This window comes from Xenia sp. Carnegie-2017, unplaced genomic scaffold, assembly GCF_021976095.1.
Source record: "Xenia sp. Carnegie-2017 unplaced genomic scaffold, XeniaSp_v1 HiC_scaffold_24, whole genome shotgun sequence".
In the NCBI taxonomy this organism is placed as follows: Eukaryota; Metazoa; Cnidaria; class Anthozoa; order Malacalcyonacea; family Xeniidae; genus Xenia; species Xenia sp. Carnegie-2017.
The window spans coordinates 8,348,690-8,356,872 of NW_025813487.1; the positions used below are offsets into that span (position 1 = coordinate 8,348,690).

Below are 8,183 nucleotides of genomic sequence, written 5' to 3' on the forward strand. Positions count from 1 at the left end.
AAATCCCTACTAAAGGACTGTAAATTTTATTCTTACACTCACAAGCGAGGGAAATGCAAGACTAATGGAATAATCTTGCGAGGGAAATGCAAGACTAAATGCTTAAAGCTGAATCATTTTGCATGGTATTGCCAAGACAAAAGCAAGACGATCAACAATTTCAATCGCCGCTATAGTGAATTTGCAGACTATGATGCCAGCTGCTTTGTTTAGCATTTAATATAGACGACGAGTTTTTTGAAAATAGACATGTTTCGATATCTCATGATGCCATCTTCAGGTGAATAAATAAATAAATACAGGGTTTATAAAAGTATTATGATACAGTAACAATGAGAGATATAAATTTGGATTAGCTATAAGAATAATGAGGAAATGAGATAAATTAATGGGGAGCGTGTTACAAACTAAACAAATCTTTTCTATTAATTTCATCAACTGTAGCTCCAACTTTCAAATAAAGAACCCCTAGTACCTCTGGTCTGTGGCAAACCATGAGGTTAAAAAATGACTATACCTTTTCTTTTGTTATAGGATCTGTATTGTATGAGTTATTAGCAGAAAATACACATCGATAAATTTCCCTCTTTTCCCATGCAACCATCAACTGATGAAGAATATCATCAGCCCTAAACATTTCCAACATATCACCTACCCCCCCCTCCCCCCTTACAAAGAAATAGTCTTGGTGCTCATGCAAGCGGAAGTAGTCGTACAAAACGTGATTTAACTTTTCTTCATTAATCTTGTATTTTTGTCGTCGTTTATGTGGTTGTTTGGTTGTATGAGCTCTGAAAAATTATATGGGTGTATGAAATTTATGAAATGAAAGAGAAAAGAAATCGTCAGAATGTGCGCGCGAGCGATGCAATTTTCAAACGTCGCATGCTTCATGATTCCGTAAACACATCGTCATTAATGTCTGTAAAACGTACAGTGGTAAGTAAAGTTTTTTAATGATTTATAATATAGATTTTGAACAAAATTATCTGGCGAGTGCATTTTATTTTATATTTGGTCATAAATGAAACAGTAATTTTTAACATTTTTTGAATTATGCTGTAGAATGTTGTCATTGTTATTGGGGTTTAGTTGAGAAGGACCTAAAAGGCAACACATTTGTTTTTTTTTATTCATTTTATTTTAAATTTTAATTTATCAACGCTGCATTTGTTTATGTGTTAAATGAGACAAAACATCTTTGAATATAATGGCAGCAAAATATTTAAACAAAAGCAACAACCTCAGTTTGGATTTAATCAAATTAATGACCAATACAATTATATTTTTCAAAACTTTGAAATACTTTCAGACTTATTATAAAGTTACCAGTCACACAACATCTTATACTAATCTTGCATTCTGAAATATCTGTTGGAACATGGTATTTTTTGCTTCTTCACAAAACACTGTATGTGTTGGTTTTATAAATTGTTATATGTATGTACGTATGATCTCAAAAGCAACAGAGTAATTATGGATTTAAAATAAATCACAAATTTTTTTATGAAAAACATGTTTCGTTTTTCCAGTCTCCTGAAGCTCACTTAATGTAAGTTGATGTTTATAATAAAAAAGTTGTCATTTATTTTAAATGCCTAATTGTTATATGTGTTGGGTTTTTAATTCACCCGACCATTTAGTACAGTTTTGAACTATGAAAAGTCAAATTTGAATCTTAGAAAAGGTGACCATGTCTACTTAGTATATGTGGACTGTTCAGTGAAGGTCACTTAAATAGTATTTATATTTTGAATTTTAGGGACATTGCCACACAATTACCAAAACTAACCACTGTATGAAAAAATGTATGCTCCAAACAGATGTTTTCAAACAAGTCACTTTCTTACATAATTCATTCATATTTAAATTGTTATACATCAAGATCTTTCAGTTGTAGAGAAAAGTGTTTCAGTTCCTAAGTCCCTGACATAAAACAACTATATTACAATAAACCAAGCACCCACAAAGTAATAAAAAAATTTCATTTAAGATAATTCATTTAAGAAAGACTGCCAAAAATAAATCCAGTGCCACATCTTCCTCTATGGTTTGTCAAAACTTCATATTATTATTCCCAATTGCTAATTATTGCTCTAACTAGTAAATCAAATGAATACAATATTTGTCACATTATCACTGTCTTGAGAAATTACATTTTTATTGTCTTTCACATGTATAAATATTGTGCTTTAGTACATGTTTCTCTTGCTGGAAACTCTTTAGGACAAAATTTCTTTACTCAAGAAGTTTAAAATGAAACAAATGAACTAAAGACTGCTGAATCTTATGGCAAAGACAGTGAATATTCTGAATTTTTAGCGAAACAAATCTGTAGTACAGTTGAACTGAGTTTTTCTGGGCAATATTTCAACTTTCTTTAATATCTTTGGTGGCTGCACTACCAGACCTCCCCTACGTTTAATAAACAAATCAGTTGTACAGTTGAACTTTAAGTTTTTCTGGGAAATGTTTCAACTTTCTTTAACATCTTTGGTGGCTGCACTACCAGACCTCCCCTACGTTTTATAAACAAATCAGTTGTACAGTTGAACTTTAAGTTTTTCTGGGAAATGTTTCAACTTTCTTTAACATCTTTGGTGGCTGCACTACCAGACTTCCCCGTTTTATAAACAAATCAGTTGTACAGTTGAACTTTAAGTTTTTCTGGGAATGTTTCAACTTTCTTTAACATCTTTGGACCAGACTTCCCTAAATCTACAGTGTAGATTTTAGGGTCTGGTCAAAGATGTTAAAGAAAGTTGAAAGTGTAGATTCTACACTTTTATTGTCGTCACTTCTTTACCAATTGACTATTTAATTAGCACTTTTACTTTCCAGTATTTTCTTGTGTGTAGCATTTACTGTGAAATAAAAAATTTCTCTACCAAAGTCTTATGCTGTATATTGTGGAATAATTCTTGTTAAACCAAAAATTCTTTTATCAAATTGATTAATTTTCGTCAATTATTGAAAGAAATTAGGTTAACTAGCGTGAGCTTATACACATGATATTTAATCATATAGTATTTCTAGTCACGCAGAGATCAAATGACATTCTTCCTGAGATCAATACTTTCATTTTCTAGTCATTGTATTCATTGGAGAAGACGCCTTAGGAAAATTTCGATAAAAATGCGCAAAGCATTTTCATCAAAAGGTAAATATCATGTATTAAGTATTTGATGTTTGAATTTCAGTGACATAAGTAAAGTTCATGGGAACGAAATTCTGAATTCGAATTCCAGTTTGTCACATTTTGTTAAGATTATTTCCGTGAATATTCGCTATCTATATGTTGCTAAAAGTTTGATAAATTGTATGAATGATTGTAAAAAATGCAAAATTACATGCGATCCCAAAGACTAGTCAATGTAAATCACCGTTAGTTACTGCTTGTGATTAAGAGATTAACTAAAAGCAGCTTCCACAAGATCTAAATATCTTCGAGTCTTCGACAGTAGATAAAAATCATTTAATAAACATTCGCTCCTAGAAATGTTGGGACATAACACTTCCCAAATTTGAATTTATTGTTACATGTTTCGTTGTACTAATCACTGCAATGTTTGATGAATTTTTGATATTCGTTTTTTAAGTAACAATAGTTGATATATGTGATTCTACAGTTGTTTTGATTTGAAATGAACAAACGCGCGCTATGCATGATGGTTGTTGGCAAATTCTATTTCAAAAATCGAAAGAGTTTGTGAAAATTTATCTGTTGAAATTCAATTTTATTCTTAAGGTGTCGACAGGAGTAGACTGCATGTTATTTTATTGCTTAGAGTCATCAACCAACATATTTATTTGAGAAATGACAAAAGGCAACTCTCTTTAACGGCTTTCACTTTTATTATGCACCACGTCTGCGTCCGCAAAGAATGATGGGGTTTTGTTACGACATAATGACGCATTTGCACATGTGATATTGTATAGTTTGCAATCTCTTACTTCGTCATGATCATTCTCGTTGAACAGAAATTATGCTCGTTATTGACTTTAATGCATGGCTATAAGCACGGTACTTATGACGTAGTTGCAACTCTAGATGATTTATAGTCGATGTTTATTGAAATTAAATGATATTTTGAAGTCAAAATTGACAAATTCATCTAGTTTGACTTTTTTTTCTTTATACAGTGAATCATGAGCGCCGACGACGACGTTGATAACGTTGATCAACAAGAATTAAACAGTGTTTTATGTACTGAACATGGTAATATGTTTGAAATATTAAAGAATTTTTATTGAATTATAAACCTCAAGGTTAGAGTCCAACAGCTCGTTTCAAAGATAACCATAAGCGTTCGATTTCTTTGATATTCATTAAAACAAAGCACTCGACGATTATCGTTTTCTCTCGACTCAAGACATCTTCAAATGAGATGTAATTACTGAGATAGTTAATGTGTGAGGTTTGTGTGGATGTGTACTTACAGTGTAAAGCTGATATTGAGTATTGTAAGGAAATGTAAGAAAGATTGTACAAGATATAAGGGGGGATGAGTAATTGAGGGAAATTTACCATGAAAAGAGCTGAGGGAACGTGCTTTCTCTTCCCCCTCGTCCCAACTATTCCAAAGACCAATTTAAGAGTTTTTAAGATCTGATGAAAAACAAGGGAGTTATAGATAATTGCTTCCTGTAAAAGGGAACACAGCAAAGTAAAAGTAATAAACAGAAACTTTTGAGCATCGTAGTAAGTCTATGTAATTTGTCTAAGATGTCTTGAGTCAAGACGAAACGTCGCTTGCTTTTTTAAGTAAATACTGAAAAAGTCAAATGCCAATGGCTTTCTCAAACCCGATCTGTTGGGATCTTATCTTTAAATTTAGAATTTGATTTACACCTGGCACCTCACTGGCAACATTGAAATTTTATAAGTTCTTATTAATTGTTGTCCACTCATATTTACGGTGTATTTGACATGTTTGACGTATTTTTAGTTGCAAGCGATTGTTGAAATTCATATTTTATTGAAATTCTGCAGTGGCAGTACGGCCCTACAAACGAACGATTTGTCTCTTAATCAAGACAGTAAATATCAATATGCTGCCCTGTTGAAGTGCTAGAAATCCTACGGAGGTAATGGTTACCCCAAAGTATTGGGGGAAATTGAAAAATAACACAGTTGAGAGAATGTTGCTAAATCGATCAGCGTACAACTACTTATTTCCAGCATAAACCTTTGCTGGAAATAAGTAGTTTGACTTCCAATGATTTATCTAATGTCAAATTTTCACATGTTTGTAGATGTAGATCGTCCAGGTTAGTAGAGTCATGAGAAGGACTGTTTTTGTTGTTGTTGACTGACGTTTCGACAATCTTAGCAGTGGTCACCTTTGAATTCAAGTTGACTTTCTCAGGACTACTAACCATGACGATCTACATCTAAAAACATGTAACGATACACCTGGGTTGAAACCATTTACATTATTAAAGTTAAATTTTCGTAAATCAAGTCGTTGTTAGAGTAAAATTTGTAACCGAGAAACTATTTTGAAATAGCTTGCGCCAAAAATGACACCAATAGATTGCAATTGGAATGCATAAGGTTAAAATATGGCTTATGTTGTTCAAACTAATAAAGTTTCTGTACATTTGGACGATTCTTACGCGAACGTTCGTCTTCCGAATCGTAGATTAATTTGGGTTTTTTCGTTTATATGACATTTTACATAAATCATCATTAATTTTTCTGTATATAATGATTCAGGTTTTTTGGAAACTGAAATTTATACATAATTGAAGAGAGCTAAAAAGGTATTCAAAAACGAAAATAAAATAATCTGTGATTTGGAATTGTTCGTCTGCGCATATACCTAATTCCCTGAAGCTTCATTTGCTGGAACAGTGTGACATATTTTAATCCCATGTGTTTCAATTGCTTTTAGCTTTGTCATTTTTGTGTGTGAGCTACTTCAAAAGCACTTCTCTGTAACACATTCCTCCCTCTAAAAAGGTTATTATTTGAAACAGTTTTACTTAACTATCAAATGAACCATTGGAAGTCCAACTGCCTATTTCTACTTAAAATTTTTGCAAATATTTAGCAAAGTTTTTCGTCACTGACTATTTTTTTGATACCCCCGCACTTACATCTAACAGTTACGGCCACCTGGTAAACGTTGATACGTGTTTCAATTGCTTTAGCTTTGTCATTTTTGTGCGTGAGCTACTTCAAAAGCACGTTTCTGTAACACATTCCTAAGTATCAGATGAACCATTGGAAGTCCAACTGCCTATTTCCCCTTAAAATTTTTGCAAATATTGCGCGCTGATCAATTTAGCAAAGTTTTTAGTCACTGACTATTTTTTTGATACCCCCGCACATACATCTAACAGTTACGGCCACCTGATAAACGTTGATTGGTTTTGGAGGGCGTGTTGTTCATATATTCAATTGTGCCTGACTGATTTTTTTGAAAGCGAGTTGTTTGATTTCTTAAAGTGCTTGTGAAACGAAAATTTTCTTGTCTGAGTAATACTTTCATTGAAGAGATAATTTAAAATGACAATGGACATTCTAAAGCGGTTTATGCATATCACTTTTAATTCATGAGATATTTAGGTTCTTGCTATGTCCGATATATCTAACTTGTGACGTCACATTGCATAATGAGAACTAAAATTATTAGGTTTATTTACTGACTCTTTACTTCACAACGACAGAGTTCCTTTCACTGTGACGGGGTTAATGGTATAAAATGCTGCCTACTAGTATCAACCTGAAGTTGTCAGGAAACTGAAGAGTATTTGAAACATGGTGGGAACTTGTTATGCAGTATGACGTCACAAGTTAGATAAATTGGACATAACAAAAACGTCAAAATCACGAGAATATACATTTACTGTTTTAGAAAGTACACTGTAATTTCAAAGGTTCTAGTCATTGCAAACATAATTTAACTTACAAAATTTTCGTTGCATTGGCACTTTCAGTAAATTGCTTTCAAAAGAAATCAGTTGGAGGCAACTAGATATGTGAATAAGCCCCCCCCCCTCTCAACTTTCTACGGACAGCCCTACTCACAGTTCACAGGGCCTGCCCTAAAGTGATCCATTTGACAAATCTGGTTGTGCTTGATTCTGTCATTTTTCTTTAAACTTGTTTACGATGTATTCCACTATGACTTTCACGAGCCAATAGATTGGCTGTCTCTCACTACATACCGTTCTCGACTACATTTTCAAGCAAATAAAAATCCTTTTTACTAATTTCTATAATTTCTGACAGAGGAATGCAATCAAGTTGATGATGCCAATTCACTTCAGGAAACAAATCAAGATGAACTAAATGAACTTGAATTAAAAGTTCTTGAGGTCATCAATCTCTTTGAGGACAGCAGGCAGAATATGGACTGTCATCTTGAGTTTATGTCGGTTCCTCTAGAACTTTGATGACTGCAATTTGTTATGGCATGTCGAAATACAATTTATCTTTATACAACCATTGAAATTGTATAGCAAACTCAATAATTGGGGGAGAACGTATTCATACATGCATGTTCTGCAGAATTAAATTCTTTTTAAAATCCATTCTTTTCTATAGATTAAGACATGCATTCATAAATTTGAACCCTTCCCCCTTCTTCATCAACGAGTTTGCTACGCGCCTGTTATGAAATAGACAGAGTAAATTAGAACATAAATAGAAAATTTTTATCATTTGTCCATAGTAAAATTTAGACTTACTTAAGTAAGTTAATTAAGGCTCAAATATCGCCACGTCCAATATAATGTCAATGTCATTAATAGGAAAGTACACACAGGTTAGAGATATTATGGGGAAAAACAACTTGATATTTTTTGTATCGAATAATTTCTAGTCAAATAAGGAGAGGCACCCTATCTGTTGTAACCAAATGAGTTTTTTGTTGTCAATAAGTTATTGGAATTGTAAAGGTTAGCCGAGAAGTTCATTAAGTATTCAAAAAGTAACAAATTCAATAACCAAGCATTGTAACTGTACAATAGCTTTATTCGTAAGTATGCTTAACATATTGGCCAATGGACAGTGTGTAAATTGGTTGTATTCAACGATATTTTTTTCCCTCTTTTTGTTTCTAAGCACAGTAGATCGGGGATTCATCGTATATATTAATCACATTCTGCTTCTCCTAGCCTTGATAACTTTCTTATGTAATCAACACCTTGGTCCTTTGGGCTTTTAATTCTTG

The 8,183-nt window shown here is 32.7% G+C and overlaps 1 long non-coding RNA gene across 1 annotated transcript; it reads left to right on the forward strand.

The window, feature by feature from the left end:
- The first annotated feature begins 3,844 nt into the window (after positions 1-3,844).
- Positions 3,845-8,183, forward strand: LOC124450562. The gene is made up of 4 exons (XR_006950088.1): positions 3,845-4,024; positions 4,144-4,219; positions 4,950-5,088; positions 7,241-8,183. It is a non-coding gene; the product is annotated as an uncharacterized LOC124450562 (long non-coding RNA).